The sequence below is a fragment of the Protopterus annectens genome, chromosome 10.part0 (genome assembly GCF_019279795.1).
Source record: "Protopterus annectens isolate FY-2018-M chromosome 10.part0, PAN1.0, whole genome shotgun sequence".
NCBI classification, from domain to species: Eukaryota; Metazoa; Chordata; order Ceratodontiformes; family Protopteridae; genus Protopterus; species Protopterus annectens.
In genome coordinates this window covers 177,896,412-177,917,945 of record NC_056744.1, presented here as the reverse complement: position 1 = coordinate 177,917,945, position 21,534 = coordinate 177,896,412, and positions in this window count along the sequence as shown.

Here is a 21,534-nt window from a genome sequence, read left to right as displayed (position 1 = left end):
CTGTAGTTGTCTTCATCAATATTAGGGCTACCTTTGAGGAGTTGTACAACAGTAACTGTACTCTAAACCCTTCGACACATAGTTTGTAGAATGGCTAATGCAGAATAAGTTTAAAAAGGACTCAGTGAGGTAATGTTTTAAGCTAACAAGGAGACTGCCATGCTGTTTTTTGGTTTGGGTTGGGTTTTTAAAAGTGTTTTTTTGAGACTAAGGAGAGAGCATCATGCTGAATGTAGTCAGAGAAGAATCAGACAGGGCCTAACAGGAAGAAGTTGGAACCAGATGTATCTGCTGTTATGTCTTCCCATTCAGAGTAGGTGCTACTATTGGGCACCAGCTTAGTGCAGCGCTGTGTGTTGTTCCTAACAATCTTAATGTTCTTACAAAAATAGTTATGGTTACCTTTGGATGAGGTGAAAATGTTTATTTACTTAGCTTTTCTGGCTTAGTCTTGCATCCGAGGTCTTTGCTTACCTTTTTGAGGTCATGTTTGGCATGGGGTGGTTTGAATTTCTTCTAATCAACATTTTTCCCTTTTATTTTAAAATGTGTTGATAATGTGGTTCTACCATAATGGGCAGGTCCAAAATTTGGCATTGAATTTACCACTGATTGTCATTGTTTAGGTGATATCGTGATCCTATTTACAAAAATGGGAAAACAGGGTTATGGATGGATGGATGGATGGATGAATGGAGAGTGGTGCCTCATTGCTGGAGTATAGACAGCAGTAAAAGTCATTATTATATACATTGACATTTGCTGTGTTTCCTTCCTGATGTAGAAAAGTTTTAAATCCCCATAGTAAATCAGTGAGTGCTAGAAAACTGGAAATTGAAAGAAAGCTGTGAAAGTTGTAGGACTGGAGGACGTCTTAGTTGGACTGCTTATAGAGAAAATATTAGCACTGCAGTCTCATTTAATCAATGCTGGGGAGCTACCGGTGTTGAGCATAGCATTGCTACATTTGTAAGAACCATATCAAAAACATTTGAGCCCCTAGTTGGGTAGTGTACTAGCTTGTCAAAAGAGTTATCTTTATTAATGTCCAGGAACATATTTGCATATTGGTTTGTGGTGTGCGATTGTCAAATTATGAACTGGAAGTTGAAATCTCTCTTATTAAAACTGTTAGGATCGCTAGTCAGACTTTTATTTCCTTAGACAGCTGTGCTTTCAGGTTCATAGCTCAAATTCTGTATCTGCAATGATATGATAGTTGGACTTGTTTATAGATATCGTGATATGAAGGGGTTCTATGTTAGATCATTATCCTGCTTGACAAGTTGTGAGGGGATGAAATGGTGAATGAATATGGACACACTCTTATCAAAAATGCATCAAAATGGACTTCCCAGAAGGTGCTAAATAAGATGGCTGCTTAATCCTGAGCCCTGGCCCAGCCTAAACTATTTACCTACAGAAATAAAAGGAAAATGGAGAAAAAAAGTAAAATAAATGAAAATAATCAGTAAATGACAGGGGGAACATAGGATCAACAAAAAGAAGAGAACCCAACAGCTAGTACAGAGAGATTAAATCAGATGGTAGAGAAGGTCTGCAAGGATACAGATTTCCCAAAGGAAAAAATATAGGCCCAGCAGCAGAAAACTGAGAAACTTCAAGAAGGCCATAACATTTACAGAGAAAAATAAAATAATACTGGTTGACTGCTAAACAGTGTATATAGAATTTATAATTCCTGGAAAATGATATGACAAAGCTAAAAAAAATGGGATAGATATGCAGAGAAATACATCAGGACAGGAATACCTGATAATCATTAGTATCAGTCAATTAATAACTGATAAGGAACCAAGCAGTTTCTTCAAAACTTTAATAAATATCAGCTGAGCCTCTCCTAAATCATTAAACTTGGAAACAGATTGAATACACACTACAGGAAGAATACAAAAGGCCCACTCAAGAAATGGGCTGTGCAAGATACACTGATATGCAACAAAAGAATGGATCGTCGGGATTGTCAGAAGAGTAACACTTACAAGGACTGATTGTAGGAAAATCAGACTGCAGATTACTGAGCAAAACTACCGCAACAGAGAGAAGAATACAATATTATTAGAGCAGAACTTAGAAAAAAGGGTTTAAACTCCAGACTCCAGATCTCAACAAAGCTACTGATAGATAATGAGTGCCACCAAGCTATTTTAAAAAAATAAAAAAAATAGGCCTGAGGATTTTTATAAATAGAGAAGTATATAAGAAAAACACAACATCTAATTGAGGAAACACAAAAAAATGGAAGTAAACAGCATATCATGCAAAAGAAAACCCTCCAATGCCGCAGATGTGGGGATTGCCTCCCTCACTATAAAAAGGCAAAACAGAACATATAGGGATTAACCAAACGGATCAACATGAGAAACTTTCCCATACAAAGACCTGGCATCCAGCAGCCTGACAAAGGAATCCTGACACGCAATAAAAGAAAGGAGCAAGATAACCAGAGGCAGACAGGACCACCAGAGAAAGACAGAGAGAGGGAAAAATCCAAATTGCAGGATTGGAAGAGCAGAGAAAGAATATGCAACGTTAGTAGGAGCAAGGAGAAGAAAACTACAAAGTCAGTGAGAAGGAGACAAATGTCATCATTAAGGAGGAACCATAGAAGCCCCATTAGGAGCAGGAGTAGTAGGAGAGATAAATGGTTAGAATGACAAGAGAAACACAGCAATCCAGCCAATCCAACGATAAACAACAACAGAACAGACTGCTCAACATGGGAATTTAAACCCGTGCAAGGAAGTTACAAAGATAATATTTGAAAAATAGAAGCTTAGTACATAAAGATCCAATTGAAAGAGAAGGAAAATGATAAAATAAACATGCACCTTTTTTTTTCTTGATGATGATCATAGTCTTGCATTAAACCAGACCAAAGGAGAATATCCACAGCTTGTCCAGACACTGCAAACATCATCCTCTATCAAAATGACCAATACAATGTGCCTTGAGTACATTAGTTAACCCAGGACTGCACATGTAAGACTGCAAGGATGGCATTGTCTCTCACCAATACACACATTAAAAAATACCTTATCCCTGCAATTCAGTGCTTGCAGCTCTGATTCAATCCCCACTCAAAAGCAGGCACAGCAATCATGTGGGTGAAAAGGATGCAATCCCTCTGTGGGATTATTATTTTTATTATTATTCTTTCCTGTCTCTTCCTTCTCGCCAGGTCATGCTGCAGATACCATAACAATACATGATTCTAGGCGCAGACTAGCACCTAAAGGCAGAAGAGGAGAGGAGATAAGATACATGGCACATTTTTTTCTCTCTCCACCAGATCAGTTCACCTTGATAAGTCTGGACCGCAAAAGCGGCCAGTTACCTGAGAGCAGGGGAGGTAAAAAGAAGAAAGGTGATCAGAAAAGGAAAAAAGAGGGCTTGCAAACCAGTGGTCCACAAACACTAACATAGAGGTCAGGGCACAGCTAAATTTTGCTGGGAACAAAAGAAATAAAGACTGCTTACTGATAAAAATAAGAGAAAGGAACAGAAGGGCCCACAGGAGAGCTGAGCCAAACTCATTCTTGACACAGGGCAAAAAGTGGCTTGCTGGGAGTGAGGCAATAAATGTAACACAGTAATACTTGAGCTGGGAGAAGCAAAAAAAATCAAAATACCATCTAGGCATAGCAATGACCATGGCCACCAGCTAAAATTAGTGCACCTCACCAAGGGTAAGTGATTGTTCTCAATCTTCTGGAATAGTCACTAAGAATGAATAACAGAAGCAGCGTAAGATGCTAAAATACCCTGGACTGATAACCAGGTCACCAAGTCTCTGCTCTGTTTCTAGATAACATGTGAATAAGGAGAGCTGACCACAGCCACTGGAGGTGGATAACATCAGGAATCAGTACTTGCAAAGAAGATGTGAAAAATGCACCAGTGAGGGAAATAGAACAACCCACCAACTATACCACACAGGAACTCGTCCTTTCACTTTAACTACCCAATCTAGGGGTCATCACCCTGGTATCCCATAAAAAAGAACTAGGATGTACTGTGAAGGTCACTGATGTCCAGATATCACACAGTGAGAAAAATTCAGCTGAATGTTCCCAAGTTTATGTACTCTGATGTGAAACAACAAAGGTACAATGCGGCACATCAAATGTCATATAATTGCATGCATGCATATATTTCTGTTAATTGTTTTCTAACTAATGCTTTAGTTTATAAGACATAATAATAACATGGGTGTTAAAAATATCGTTATTCAATGATTGTAATAATGCAAGTAATTTGTTCCTGTGTAATTAAGGGGCTAATAGGCAGCCTGGGAGTGAAGATAAAAAAAAACGTCTCACAAAAGAAAAGAAAGTAAACAGATGGGAATAGAAAGAGAGGAAATGGAAGAGAACTAATGAGAAGGGGAGCAAGTGAGTGAGAGGCACAATTGGGGATGGAGCAGGGGAAATAAGTAGGAGTGCCAGAAAAGCAAATAGGAGCAATGGAAAGGAGCCATTGATGATTTCTCTGAATATGTGTCTCAGGCAGATATATGCCTTGAATGGAGCATCATTCTACCTTCACCAAAGACAATACCACAGAATGAGCAAACGATGATTAACTGCAATAATTTGCTTAGTTTCTGGCCCCTTTCCAGTGAGATTAAGAATTTGTCAACATGGGAGGACATGGTTAACAGACCACAATGCTTTGCAAAGGATGGTCTGCACTTGTCTCCCCTAGGCTGACGAATATTGACTAAAAATGTATCCACCCCCAGAGAGAGTTTTTTTAGACAATGCCAAATTGACAAATCTACCAGCATGGCAAATAAAAACCAAAGAAACCTAATGGTGTTACTGCACACATCTAGGAGCCTAAACAAGAAACTCCACAGCCTACAAGCTCTCTACACTCTGGAGAATACAGACATCTGTGCTGTTACTGAGACATGGTTTAAATCTGCAGAAAGCACTGTGGCAGTACAGGTTTCAGTGCCTTCCACACATTTAGACCATCATCAAGGACAAAAGGTGGAGGAATCTCAATCTATATTAGCAACAAGTATAAATCTATGTTAGTTAAACCGGAATATGCCCTGGAATTTATCCATGTGCGAATCACCACAACGTCCCATATCATATCCTAGAAAGCTATAGGTCTCTCTCTAGGTCCCTATAGTCCCGTAGCTCATACCTAGACTTACTGAAGACACTCACCATTAAACCAAATACTCTATTCATGCAAGATGTTAGCTATCCCTCTATAGACTGGTAAACATACTTTGTGCCATACTTACAGGCACAATGATTCCTGGACTTTATTGACACAGACACCCTTGTTTAGATAGTGCACACACCCACCAGAGGTTCAGACATAGTGGACCTGGTACACACCAGTATGGGAGAGTACTACACCATCCCTATCCCATCACATCCTTAGTGGTGAGGTCAGACAACAAAGCTGTCTTCTTTGAAATAAAAATAAACTCAGTAACTGCAGCAAACCCTGCAGCAGTTAGAATTATTACAAAACAAACTACATCCTATTAAGTGATAGTTTGTCAAAACTCAGTGTCACTCCCATCCCCATGTTCACAGCAACCTATGTGGAATTGTTTCGGGATACCCTGTACAACCATGTAAGTGGCTGTATAGAGGCTGCTGTACCTACTAGAAGTAAGCCCAAAACAAACTCTAAAGGCAGACTACACTAGTGAAAACCTAACCTTAATAGGATGTATAATGAAAGGAAAAAAGTCATGGCTAAGATTTAGAAAAGCAAGTCTCATGATAGGAGCTCTCTAATTAACCAAAACAGGAAAACTGAGAGGACTAATTAATTACAACAAGGCCAGCTACAAGATCAAGATAGCCTTACAGGCTAAAGACAACCACAAGACCTTCTACAGCTACATTCAAAACTTTAAAGGCATCATACAGAAGTGTGCCAAACTGGTGGTCAGTGGTGTCACCTTCACTAAGCAGAGCAATATAGCAAATTTGCTGGCTAACAAATTCAGCTGAAACTTCACTCCTCACTCCTTCTGACCTCTGCCCATGAAATGCATACTAGCGTAACACCCGCAACCATTAAAAGGGACCAGGTCAGTAAGGACAAAATCACATCCTCATTAGGCCCCTGACAATATCTCAGGAAGCCTCCTAAATAGCTTTAAGCCACTTGAGTCACTTTTCAGCTATAGACTCAAAACAGGCTTTATGTCATGAGAATGGAGGATTGTGATGGTTTTCCCACTCCACAAGGGTGGACCATCAACTGACTCCAGAAATTACAGGTCTGTTAGTCTAACTAGTCTAATATGCAAAGCCATGGAATGAATTATCACAGAAATAATCAACAAAGACATAGGCAATGTTCAGTCACTGGACCCGACCCAGTTTGGCTTTATCAAGTGAAGATCATACCTACTAAACTTGGGGAACTTCCTTGAGAATGTCACCAAAGTAATGGATGAGTGGAAAACAGTGCATACCACCTACCTGGACCTGAATACAGTGTTTGATACAATACCCCACTTGGGTATAGCTGACAAACTCACAGAACTGGGCATAAACCCCTACATCACTCATTGGATTGCCAGTTGGCTCACAGACAAGACCCAGAAAGTCAGGATTGGTGGTACTACCTCCACTAAGAAACCAGTCAACAGCAGGGTACCTCAGGGTTTCATGCTGGGACTGCCCCTACTTGGGATCTACTTTTTGGAGGTAAGGGCTAATGCCAAGGGCCTTGACTGACCAAGTTCACAGATGACTGTAAAATGGGAGTTATCATAGACTCCCCCCATGACACAAACATCTTACAAGAAGGTCTAACACAGAGAAATGACTGGTGCCAAATTCATGGACTACAACTCAATGCCAGAAAATGCATTATAGTGCCTTTTGGGAAAAATGCTACCAAGGCTATTTACACCATTGATAAAATACCTGAAAGAGTTGACCCAGTCATCAGGGATCTGGGACCATATGTAGACAGTAATCTGGTCTTTGGCCAGCATGTGGCCAGGGTATTAAGAAAATTATTCTATGTCACCCAACTTATAAATAAGGGCATGGCATCTGGGTCCAAGAAGTCATAGTGCCACTTTATTCGGCCTTTATCAGATCCATCATTGAATGTAATACCCCATTTGGCTTGTAGCTGACCAAACATAAGTAATAATTGGAATGCCCACAAAAGTTTCTTACTAGGAGAATCCAGGGTACAAACACATTGTCCTATATGTATTGTCTTAACGCCCTATCTCTATACTCTGTTTCAAAGTCAAAGTCAAAGTAAACTTTATTGTTGTTCAGATATACACAACAGTGCAAGTTAAATGAAATTATGTTGCTTTGGTCCCCATGCAATGGACATATAGTTTGAATGCTAGCAAGACTAATGCACATACAGTAATAATTAAAATATTAACAACACAATAAATTGCCACAATTGTACAGGAAGACATTAGAGAGTATTATACTAGTAGGTACTGCAAGACTATGACTTCACATTTTGATTGATTGATTAGAATATTGCACTTCATCAGTTGTAGTATGATATATTCTGATGTTCATATTGCACAAGTATGGGGTGATGTCCCAGTCCTGACTATTGCACATTCAGGAAGTAATAGCATAAGAAATCTTGCTAACTGTACCAGTTATTGCAGCAATTTACCAGAGTGATTACTATAGAGGATACTGCACAGCAAGTGGCATATTGATCTGATTATTCACTGTCATGCCTGGTGTTCAAGTTCTGCAGCCTTATGGAGAGAGGGAAGAAGCTCCTGTTCAGTCTAGATGTTTTACAGTTTAAGCTGTGATACTGCCTGCCCAAGGAAAGGCAGAAGTACATGCCCTGGGCAGGGTGAGTGGAATCGTCGATTATCTTCCTAGCTCTTCCCACACACCGAGTCTTGTGCAGATCATCCATGGATGGGAGTGAGGAAATGATTACTTTTTCCACTGTCCTCACTACCCTCAGGAGAGCCTTGCAGTCAGATGCTTTGCAGTTACCATACTAAACTATGATGTTATTTGAGAGGATGCTCTCGATGGTCCCCCTGTAAAAGGCTTTAAAGATGGATTGAGATAGGTTAGTCTTCCTCAGTTTTCGTAGGAAGTGCAGATGCTGTTGTACCTTTTTCACTATGTGGCTAATATGAGTTGACCGGGATAGATCATCTGAGATGTGGACCCCCAGGAACTTGGTGTTTTTGACACTTTCCACTAGCACCCCCTTAATGTCCAGAGGTTGATATATCTCCTGAGTCCTCCTGAAGTCCACTATTAATTCTTTAGTTTTGCTTACTTTTAAGGCCAGATTGTTGTCACACCATCAGATGCTCCACTTCATCCCTGTAGGCTGTTTCCTCACCATTTCTGACAAGACCTACGACAGTGGTATCATCTGCAAACTTGATGATTTTGTTGGATTCATGCTTGGCCATGCAGTCATAGGTCAACAAGGTGAACAGCAAAGGACTCAGGACACAGCCCTGAGGGACACCCATGCTCAATGATTGAACTGTTATTTCCCACATACTTTTTGGGGTCAGTTGATGAGAAAGTCCAGTATCCAGTTACATAGTGGGGTGTTGATGCCCAGCTGGGTCAGCTTTGATGACAGTGTTAAAGACGGAACTAAAATCGATGAATAGCATTCTGACATAGCAATTCTTGTTTGATGTGCCAAGGATTCATGAAGTGCTACAGCTATTGCATCAGCCATGCAGTGGCTAGATCTATAATCAAACTGTAATGTATCCAGTGTTGCAGGTAGGCTTGAAGAGACATGGTTCTTGATCAACCACTCAAAACACTTCATTACTGTTGATGTAAGAGCAACTGGCCGCTAATCATTTAGGCTTGTTGGTTGGGATTTCTTGGGTAAGGGAACAATTATCATATTTTTGAAGTAACTGGGTACAATGGCTAGTTGCAGGGATGTGCTGAATATATCTGTTACTACAGTGGATGGTTAGGTAGCACAGTCTCTTAGAACCCTTCCCATAATATTATCAGGACCAGCTGCTTTTCTTGGGTTTACTCGCCTCAGGTTCTTCTGAACATCAGATGTTCTTAGACATATCATTTCCTCACCTTGTTCAACAGGGAGCTTATATGGCACAGTGTTGTTGTTCATATCAAATCTGCTGAAGAAGGTGTTTAGTTTGTTCAAAAATTCTGTGTTGTCATCACACGGGGAGCATGCAGCCGTGTAGTTGGTTATGGCTTGCATGCCTTGCCAGGGACATCTGGAGTCCCTTTGGTCAGAGAAGCGTGTCTGAATTTTACGTCCGTAGGTCCTCTTAGCCTTCTTTATACCTCTGCTTGGATTTGCTCCGGCCTGCCTTAGGGCATCCTTGTTTGTTGTTTTAAATGCAGCATTTTGTGCCTTTAGGAGCTCATATACTTCACCAGATAACCAGGGTTTCTAATCAGCAGGCATGGTGATACATTTGATGACTGTTATGTCATCAACACATTTTGAAATATAGGCCATTACAGATTCAGTATACTCCTCCAGGTCAATATGGTGGTTCTTTACAGATGCCTGTCTAAACACTGACCAGATCATACATTTAGAGTAGCCCTGTAGTGCCAGATCTGCTCTCTCAGGCCATATCCTTACTTGTTTGGTTGTAAGTTTGCCCCTTTTCAGCAGTGGTCTGTATACATGAAGCAGCATGATGGCCAGATGGTCTGAGTTGCTCAAATGTGGATAAGGTACTGCTTTGTAGGCCATTTTTATGTCTGTGTACACCTTATCCAAAGTGTTCTTCCCCTTGTTGCAAAGTTCAGATATTGATGGTAATGGGGTAAGTCAGCTTGACTGAAATCACCTGCAATTATATGGGCAAACTCAGGGTTCTTATTCTGGAGGTCATTTATTGACAGATACAGAATGTTCAATGCCATGTTGGTATTAGCACTGGGGGGGTATAAACTACTGTTATGCTCATTCCATTGAATTCCCTAGGCAGGTAGGAGGGTCTGCATTTTAGTGACATGAACTCAATAGTCTCTGAGCAGTGAGAGGTGATTATTTCACATTTTGTATACCAGCTGTTGTTGATATACACACAAACACCCCCTCCACAAGATTTATCACAGATAAACTGTCAGCACAAAATAATGAAATCCCCTCCACATATATTGTGCTATCATTTATACTGGAGTTCAGCCAAGTTTCAATGAACACAAGTAAAGAACTATTTCTCACCTTAGATTGTGTGGAAAGATCCATCCTTAAATAGTCCATCTTGCTCTCCAGTGAGTGTACATTTGCCAGCAGCATGGAAGGAAGTCCAGACCTGTTTGGATTTCTTTTCAGTCTGGCCTTAATTCTGCTCTAGAGCCTCTCTTTCTTGATCTTTCACATATCTTCCTTTCAGTATGCTTCCCATATCTTATTGTCAACTAGTTAGACAGGTTTGAGAGGTTTCTGCACGTTTTATCATGTTCCAGTAAGATTCCAAGCTGCTGGAGTTCCTAGAGTGTGTTTGAGTTGACAGGTCTCTCTACTAGCAGTTCATCAAGCATGCAGCACACCAAGATATGAGATTGGATTTCCAGAATATTCTCAGCACTGTAGTTTATCATACTTTCATTTCTTGCCTTTAAATCTGTTTTTTTCTGTTGTTTCTGATGAAAAAGAAGACAAATAATGCACTTTTCTGTAGGTATCCGAAGCAGCCACTACCTACAAGTTACAGAAAGGCAATCTATGCTTGGCTTACAGGGCATCCTCAGATCCAGCTCTGATGGACCTTTTTCACAACCACAAAACAAAGAGCATCAGAACCACTAGATTCAAGGATTCAACTTTTGCTTGTGACATAAATAAGACAAGTTGGCGAAACACATATGTGTCTCAGAGGATTCCCATGCTCAGAAACAGGCTCCCCATCCTTAATTAGCAGACTCCATTCCAAACCTTATTTAAGAGTAACCTTGACCAATGGATGGGAAATAGGAAATTCACCCCAGGTCTGTCCCACCCTGTATCTGATAGTCAGAGGCCGACAGTAATACCCAAACTAACCCCCCCCACACAACCTCTAGAAACTTCCTAACTAACATACCTCCTCCTCTGGATTGCATGGCTAGGCTTATAAAGCCCTGGTGGTCATTAGCCTAGTATATACCTATGAACCTTTGAAGTGAAACGAAGGGAACAAAGGGCAAGAAGGAGAAAGATTCGGGTAGGCAAAGGAAACGTTATAGGAAAAGAAGGGGGAAGAAAATGAAGGATAAGCAAATGAAAATATACAAAAGGGAAAGAAAGATAAGGAAGGGGAGAATTATATTCAGAAAAGGATTATTCATAATTATATTCAGAAAATAATTATTCATAAGAGTAGAGAAAAGAGAGACTAAGAAGTGAAAAAGGACAATGCTTAATAAGAGATCACATGTGGGAGAGCTGGTAAAGAGGAAACCTATGGGTCTATATTATATATTCAATCTTTCTAAACTTCGAATCCCATATGTTCGACAACATATGATCGAAGTTTAAAAGTTCGAATATATAATAAAATAAAATTAAAAAAAAACTTACCTTAATGGTGCAGGCAGGGGGGCAAGCCCCCCTGCACCCCTCCCACACCCCCCTCCTTAAATATACCAACTCCGAGATTGCACTTCAGTGCAGAAAAGGGAAATTCTCCCATTCTGCACTGGGCGGTACCATTACATTTAACCTTTGAACTCTTGAAATGTTGATCATATGGTGTCGACCATATGACATTAGACATTTCAAGCATTCAGAGTTCTAATAGGAACCCAAAACTTATACACACCAAACAGGGAAACTATAATACGACACAAAACCGAGAGATAGATACGAAGGGGGAGTGGGAGTAGAAATGCAACATGGGCAAATAAACTGACGTAGAAGTGGAAATGAGAAATGGCGGATGGATTAATATATGGAGGGAAGGGCTGAAGAAAGTAAAATAGTTCATCTTTTCCAGAAAGCAGATAGAGCAGGGAAATCATTTTGCCTTCCTTCCAGTAGGATCAGTTGAGCCAAACACTGCTATTGTACCCCTGTATAGAATACTTTTTTCTTAAGATGATGCATTGGGAATCACCACTGTTTCATACACCATGTCTCTATGACTCCCATATCCACATACTGATTGGAGCATGATCTGATAGCAGAATCTGGTGTATCTTGAACCATGTTATCAAATCTCTATTCTCAAGGGAGATAACCAACATATCTAACCTTGCCACTATATCATGCCTGGGTGCATAACACATAACATTTTCTGCCTATTTTTATCTTTTAGGACATTTACAAACCATATAATTGCAATGATCTCACTAAAAACTTAGCTTTTTCCCCTTGCATATGCTTATTTGGTCCTCCTGACATATCCTCACTATTGCAACCCAAATTCCAGTCTCCCCTGATTATTATCATTTCTTTTTGGAACTTATTTATTTCTCCCAAAAATATTTGTGATATTTTCAATGCTGTTTTTTGATTCTAGATATATACTTGCCAGTGAACATCAATTTCCTAGCTAGTAACACATACAAATCTTCCCTCTGAGTCAATTTGCACTTCTTCATCCATTATTCTTATTCATTTTAAAATTAACTGCCGTACTTTTCCTCTCATTCTCCATTTGCTGAAACCTAACCACCCATTCTTTCTCACCAATTCTTTATGGTTTGGTATCCATAGATAGGTTTCCTGTAACATAAAGACAGATGTCAAGTTTTGTAAATACGTGCATACATACATACATACATACACACATATATATATATATATATATATATATATATATATATATAGAGAGAGAGAGAGAGCGATAGGTATCTGTATATCTCAACACATTGCTCCCCTTTCCATTTACATTTCATGTTAAGATCTGTAAAATCATTTGTAATTTATAATGGAAATAAACAGACTTTCGGCTTTTCCAGGTTAGGGGTCGCCACAGCGGAACTCCAGTCTGCTCATGATCGGCAGTAGATTTTTACGGTGCCGAGTTGCCAGCCCGACACCCAACCTTCAAAGAAGGCACATCCATTCACGCTCCCACCTACCTGCATGTCTTTAACGTCAGTCGACCATGGGGGAGGACATGCAGACTCCACACAGAAGGCACTCCAGCCAAGAATCGAATGGGAGAACCTCTTGCTGTGAGGCGACAATGCTAACTGCTACACCACTGCGGCTACCCAAATCAATGGTACTAAATTTCCTCATTAATGTTTTCTATTGTTCTCTCTTCCATCTTGTATTTTGCTGTACTCTTCTCCTGTTCATTTAACCTCTCTTGTCTGGTGTTATCCTTCTGCTTGCATGGCCACACATATTCATATCCAACTAATTTGTATTCCCCACCCAAATTTTTATTGTGCACAAACACAGATTAGATGTTAATCTATATACAATCAACAAACACTTTTATATTGGATACTGGAGTCCATTCTCCACCTGACATGCTAAACTATGTGCATCCGCAAATACGATTCTCCTACAAAATGTCTTTCAACCCCTCCCCCTGTGATTTACTTTTTACTTTCACTCATATAAGACTTGTCCCAAGAATTCTCCATTACCCCTGCCCACGTAACCATGTATATAAGTTATCAGTCTTCCTTCAGCTTCCCACCATTTGATTTGTCTTCATTTAATGTATAACCCACTGCCCAGCCTCCTCCACTCATATTTATCATTTTGGGACTTAACACAAGTCAACTTATTTCTTATTCTCATGTATGTGACTTTCACTCTGTGTCATATCTGCCCTATGCTTTATATTGTGATAATCCCCAATAACTCACATAGAAACTAGGTTTTGTATCATCTGTTCAGAGAGCACCTCACTCAGCAAACCTCTCTGTGTTCATACCTCTCAGGCTCTTAGCACAAAAAATCTGGACAAAGCCAAAAATAAAGGGGAAACAAAACCTCCAAAATAGGGACATATTTTAAACATTGCTCTTATAAACATAGAAAGTTGCTAGAATAAAAGATCTTGAGTTATCATGCATTTTCTGAAGGATATGAAGTCTGAAATTCAAATAACTGTCATTACTTAGTGAATTCACTCTTCACTGATTTGCCAGAAAAATCCATAAAATCACAAATTTTATGTGGAACAGACCAAAAATCTGGACACTCTGAAAATCTGTACAGTTCAGAGGCATGTCTGCGTTTTCATTGTAGCTGTGTAATAAACAGTATGCTTACATTGTTGCTACTTCCAGAACTCTCAGCCATCACTATTTTGGTGGAACATTCCGACCTGATTTACCACTGCTCATGATGTACCTATTTCTGGAGGTATGTCCTTATTTTTAGGCTTGATTTCACCCTTCAGAACTTTTTCCTGAATCCCTCTCATCATAATTTATTTTTGAAGCTGTATAGTACACAAAAATACATTTCTTAACCAACATACCAGTGCCATCAATAATTTAAAAAAGGGTATAGATATCTTGCATTTTCCTATTAAAGAAAGAAAATTAAACGCTCTCATGCCTTATAAAAAGTATATATATATATATATATATATATATATATATATATTTAGAAAGCTTGTGAGGAAATTATTACTCTATTTTTGTTTTACTTGGATCGCTTGTCTGTGTACTTAATAAAGGATTTTCGACTGGAAACAGACTGCCTGCCTTGCTTGGATTACTTTCGAATACATAGTAATGCTGTACAATTATATATTTTCTATTACTACTTTTTGTTTTGTTTTGTTTTGACTTAAGACAAGTTTACGTTCGCTACTTCTACTACCATTGTCTGATCTGATTAATATACAGTGATTAACTAGAAATATATGGACTGAAAATCTTCCACACAGAGAAGTTTATTACATTGTTTTGTTTTTGGACCCACTACACTTTAGTGGGTTGTTTTGAGACTTTGGGGATACCACGGAGATTACTTGTTTTTTTTTTAGATTCATTTTTATAAGACTCATTGCTTCTACTACTGTTGGAACTGTCTGGATATCTTTCTTCCACATTGCTCTCATTTCTGCCAGCAGATCCTGATATTTTATGACTTTGTGTCTCTCTCTGTATGCAACACACTGTAGTCACTGGATGTGGCAGTTTCAATAATCAATGCTACTTTTGTCTTCTTTTCATGGACCACTATATCCAGTTTTCTAGCATCTATCTTTTGAACTGTTGGTAATGGGTGATCCCAAGTGATATAAACTTCATCATTTTCTATGATGCTTTGTGGTTCATGTTTCCAGTGTTTTTTGGCCACTTCAGTATCACAATGTTTGCACATTCCCCAGTGCATCAACCTTGCCACATTATTATGCCTTTCAGTATACAGTCCTTCTGCCATTAGTATATCACAACCAGCAACAAGGTGTGCAACTGTTTTCAATTTGGTTTTACAAAACCTACATTTATCTGTTTCTCCCACATGTTCAAGTGGACTTTGTTAAACAGCATGTACGTAGCCCACTATCTTGGCCTGCCAATATTAACCTTTCATCTCTTGGTTTGAATTTGCCTCTCCTTAACCATTCCTGCATTCATTCCTGATCAACATGAGGTTCTTCCAGAAGGTTTTTATACTTGCAACCATATTTATGCATTTGCTACATTTCTTGTCTTCTCATCTGGTTCCTCACCTTATATTCTTTCTTTTGTTTTTTGGCACATTCGGTTGCTGTCTCAGTCCTTACATGCTTTTCATCATTACATTCAGTTGCTCCCTGATTTTTATCTACTTCTGGTTTGATTTCCATTCTTGCTTGATGCCACTATACTTCTGCTAGATTAAGCAGAGAAGTCATCTTAGATTTATTCTCCTTATGTTTCAAAACATTCACTACATTTTGGTCTTGTGAGGTCATCAGATATGTGTGTAGTCCCATGATTGCAGATCTATACATGTAATCAATTTCAAGGAGGCCCATCCCTCCTTCAGAACAGGGAATATATAATCTTGGTATACACTGATTTTATAAATCATTTGGTGAGCATGAAGCAGCCTTATTGTTTTTCTATCTAATCTATCCAACAAGTTTTGGGGCCAGTCAGTAACTCCAAAACTTTAAGTTAGGACAGGCAGAGCAAATTGGTTTATAGCTTGGATTTTATTCCTAGATGTCAACCCTGTTTTCAGGATTAATTAAGTCGTCTAAAGTATATCTTACTAAGCTTTATTCACATTTGTTTATATTTTATTGGTGATCCTTCATCAATTCCCAAAAATGTATACACTCCCTCTTGCTCAAGTTCTTTTATATCACATTCTTGTCCCAAACTGATGTTTTCCTGGTGCTCCAGTTTTCCTGCTTTAAAGGATGCTTTTGCAAATTTATCAAGGCCAAATTACATTTTATATCATCTGAAAAAGTTTTTTAACAACCTGCAACTGTGCTTTCAGTTCCTCATCTGATGAGCTATATAGATTTAAATAATCAACAAAGAGAAGATGAGAAGTATTTACACTTTGTTGTTTCTAGGAGCCAAATTATAGCCATGGCCTAAGCTGTTAAGTAAACATCTTAATTGGTTAAGGGCAAGTCAGAATAACAGCAGTGACAGAGTCACCCTGGAATATCCTCCTTTGATTTTTATCCCTGTGATAATAATTTGCCCTTTATCATGGCTTAGTTGCAAAGCAGTCTGCCACTGTTTCATGCTTTCTGTAATGTAGTCTTATACATTTTTAAGCAGTCTTTTATCCAGAATGTGGGATACTATCAAATTATTTTTTGTAGTCAATCCATACCATACATAGATTCTTCCCCCTTTCATAGTTCTCCACTATGACTTTATTTAACAAAATGATCCTTTGTTCCACATGACTTTCTTTTATTTCTGTTTTGTTCTACTGTCATAATTGAATTTTCTTGTAAATGACTATAAACTCTGTCAGCATCAATTCCCATGTATAGTTTATACATCATCGGAAGGCAAGTTATTGGTCTATAATTTTAGGGTAGCTTGGAAGTTCACTCTTAAATATGAGCATTTGTTTCTGTTGTTAGCTAGGTTGGGGTCTGTTTGCGGTGTGCATATAAATACTTCTTACTCATAGCTAAATCTTCATGCAAAGATGTTAATATTTTAACCAAAAGTTAGGTACTGCATCTGGGCCTGGGGTTTTCCAATTAGAGGCTTTTCATAACTTTGTTTCAATCTTTCTGGCTGATACTTCATCCCACTTCATATCCTGTACCTTTAAATTTCTTATTCTTTCTTTTACTTCTTCTTTTCATTTAACATCTTTGTTATGTTCCACAGGATCTTCATATATACTTCTCCAAAATGTATCTATTTCTTCTTTTTTGGCGGTCTTTCAGTTCCTTTTAACTTGTTTCCCAGTTCTCTATACAACCTTTTTGGGTCATAAATAAATTGCTTATTTTGTACTTTTGCTTTATATTTATCTTCATTTATTCGTAGTTTTTCTGTTTGTACTGAGATTTTTAGTTTACTTGTGATAGTACATGATAGATCCTGGTCTGTTCTAATACTGTGCATTGCTTTTATCACAGCTATCTTTCTGAGTATTTTTGTTGATATGTTCCCTCTTCTGTACTGTTCTAACAGTGACACTTCTTGCCTTAATTGCTTTATAGTTTTCTCTCTTTGATACTTCCATGCTGGTATTCAATTTTTCCCTTCCTTTCCCTCACTACCATGTGTTCTTGTGGTAGAACTTTATCAGTTGTTAATTTAGCTGCACAGTAGTATATCTTGTTGAGTTATGTTATATCACATGGATCTCTATGGACACTCCTAACTACTGCGTTCGTTTGTTTTATCAGACTTCTGACTTTTTGGGTTTTATTGACCTTCTGCAGTTTATTTCTTTCATTGCTCTTAATATATCTATCTATGTCTATTAAATCAAGCAACTCTTCTCTTAGCTCATTTTCTTCCAAACTGAGGGCACATCCCTTGTTTTCCATTCATTGCGGGCATTCTATAGAAAATTCTATAGCATCTTCCTGTGGCACATTCTCTTTAATTTTATCCTGTGTCATCCATTGATCTGTCATATGGGGACTCACTGCCCTGTCACTCCTCAGCATTGACTGCTCCAGAGTTTCCACAGTTTGTTTGCCTTCCCTTGCTGTCTAGCTTCAAGTGAACATTTATACTGGCTTCCTGTGGAAGGCTCCAAAATATCTTCATATGGCACCTAACCAATTGCATCCTGTTCCACTGGTTTCCCCTTAATTTGGATATTGATTGCCCTATCCTGTTGTAGTGCTTTCTGAATTAGATTTTCTACACTGAATCCTTCACTTTGCAGGTACTCCATAACCACAATTTATATTTTTTTAACTTGTCTATTACTAATTTCCTTTTCTACTTTTCCTCTTAGTTTTCTTATTTTTTGTATTGTAAAGTTTTCCATGTCTGGATTCCTTTGCCTGTATTTTCTCTTCAAATATCTTTGGTGCTGCTCTTTTTGTATTGGTTAGTTTTGCCTTCTCCTTTTCATAAATATTAAACCATATTAAATCTCTTTTTCTTTCACATGTCCATATTCCTTCTTCAGATGTCTCCTGATCTTTTTGCTTCTCCTTACTTTGGGGACTTACTCCCTCATGCTGTGATGTAACCTGTGTTAGACCTGCTAAACCAAATCCTTCACTTTGCAGGCACTCCATAACTTCAACGTCTCTTTTTTAACTTCAACATTACTAATCTTCTTTCCTATGTTCCATCTTTGTGATTTATTGCAAAATTTTTCATATCCGGATGCCTTTGCCTGTATAGCTCTTTGAATATCTTTCGGACTGCCTTATTTATATTGATTAATTTGGCTTTCTTCTTTGCATAAATATTGCATCATATCAAATCTCTTTCTTTCCCATGTCCGTATTTCTTTTTTATACTTTTCAAATATCTCTGGGTTTTGTTGTTTATATTTTCTCACTTCCTCAGATGCTTCCTTTTCCAAACAGATCAAAGTTTATTGATCTATATACTATTTTTTCACAAATCTGTTGTATTAATGAACACAGATTTTCATTTGAAGCTTCTGACAATTGTTCCTGTGGATGTATTTTTCTTTCCTCTAACTTCTCTTTTAATCATTTGGTTTATATTGTGTCTGGAAATTCTGGGCTTTTTGCATAATAGTAACAATACACAATTTCTTTCTTATCCTCAATAGTCCACTTTATCATCTTTATGGCTCTTCTTTGCATATCAGTTTTTGTGATTTTTATGGACTACTACATCCTTCTACAACAGGGGATGCCATCCTCACCCAGGGCCTGGCCTAGCCCCATTGTAGGAATGTTTCTCTATTTTGAAGATTCTACAGTATCATCTTTTCCAGTCCTGGCACCAATGTGCCTACCAACACTGGGCACTTTTTTATCCTGGGTCTTGTACACTCAACTATCTTTTTTTTAATTTTTACCCTACTTCTGTCCATGATATATGCTATATAAATACAGTCTTTATATCAGTGTCATCTCAATGAGATTTTGTGAAAAACAGGGTCCACCTCATGAAGGTACTCACCAAGACTTGAGGATGAATTCAATTTCGGCAATAATACTCCCCTTTACTTGCTGATTTATCATCTCTCCATTCGGAGATATGGTATGATGATACATTTGTTTGTGTTTAGCTCAATGCCATGACTTTGGCACCAGTCATTAGTTGCTGTGAGAGCCTCTTGCAGTATTCCCTATGTGTCATGAGAAATTCTGCTGTATGATTATACACTCAAAAATCCAGTTTACTGTGGTGTAGCCCCTAAGGCCAACCACCAAATAATGTGTCAAAGACCAGTGCCAGACAAATAGCAGTGTACTATTTCAACCACAATAAAAGGAAATGCCAACAACACCAGTGTGCCACAATCACAAAAGACACTGCAGCCTTGAACTATTGCATGTCCCCTGTAGGTGTAAGAAATCAGGATATCAATGGCATGTCATTACCACGGGTCTATTGACATATTATACATTTGACACACCACAACATTATAACAGTGGTGGGTAGCATTACAGGGAGACTCATACTCATCTGCAGCCACAAGTAGCTGCTACACCTCTCCCTACACTGATTCAATATCCATGTTTCTTGGCTCTCTGTTGGCAGCACATCATCATTAATATACATGGTGTGCTGCCGAGGGGGAACCTTGGCTTTGTACATGGATACATTTCTTGTAGGCTCTACACTGTGCCTACACAGATTTTATTAAATCCTTGGGTGTGTCTTTGATAAAGTGCTTATATTTTCTTTCCATAATTTTGTCACTTTGTTTTTTTATACATGGGTTTCAGTAGTGTCCCATTTTACTACTAAAAGCAGGAAGAGTTATGTGCAATTTAGTATTCAGATTTCATGCTGGATAGATGTCTAGATTTTTAACTGGATGCCCCTACTTTTCAAAGTCTTTTGTACCTATTTTCCATAGCTGCTGGTTGAGAGGTATGCTCCTGTCTATAAATGTATCCCAGCCTCACATGTTATTTGTCTAGCCGCACAGTCATCTTGTGCTAGATTGCGGGACCTCTCTGGGAACATTTTTGGGTAAAGTACACGCTTATTGCTGCTTAATTTTACACCTGCCCAGCTTCCTTAGTTTATCATTGGATTTTTGATAAGACAATCATTTTGCTTCCCTACAATGTCATGCCAGCATGCTCCCCCAAATACCCTTCATTTGTACACTTATTTATGTATTAGTTTTCACCGTAGAAAAAAAGAGAAACTAAATAAAAGCAGTTTGTCTTTCCTGCACATTTTTAAGTCTGTCTATTATTCCAAGAAGAGATGTAAACATTTGTTCACTGATGTCTCTGCTTACATGAGCAGCCATGGTTCATTCTCCTTCAGCCCCTCTCTAGTGCTTCTCCTCTTCCCGGATTCTGTTATTTCTCAAGAGTGGAATGTATCTCTTATTAATCAGGAATAAGGCTGCCCTTTGTTCTATTTGTCCCTCATCTTTTGTTGAAAAAACAGAAATGGCTTAACTACTATTGTTTGTGAAGTCCTGCTTCTCCTTTCTCCCCTCCTCTGAGTTGCCCTGGATCTTCACCATACTGTTTTGTCTGCATACCATCTCCTCCTCCTCCTTCTAGGTCAGAGGTTGCTTGCTCTACATCTAGGTAAGGCTTGGCATCTGATGTATAAAATATTAAGGATATCCTGGATAACATAAACCCTTGTCTGCTCCAGTCTCAACACCATGACTTTCTTCCATAAGTGGGAAAGTGATGGGCCCTTCGTTCATGGGTTTGAAATGTAACAACCATTGGCCATGGAATCTTCTTGGTGCTAGCTTCATGTAGATAAACTGAATGGACCCTTTCAATCCTGATGTCTTCAGGGAGTATGGCTGACCATCTCTCAATATATTCCTCTATAAATTCTTTACATTTATCATGTCCATTTTCTCTGGTACAGTTGTGAATCAGAGGTTATCTCTTCTCAATCAGTCCTCCACCTCTTTTACTTTTATTTGGATATCTTTCTGTGTAAGTTTCTTGTAAATTATTTTACTTTTTAGCTCCTGCCTATCCCTTTGAATCCTATTCAG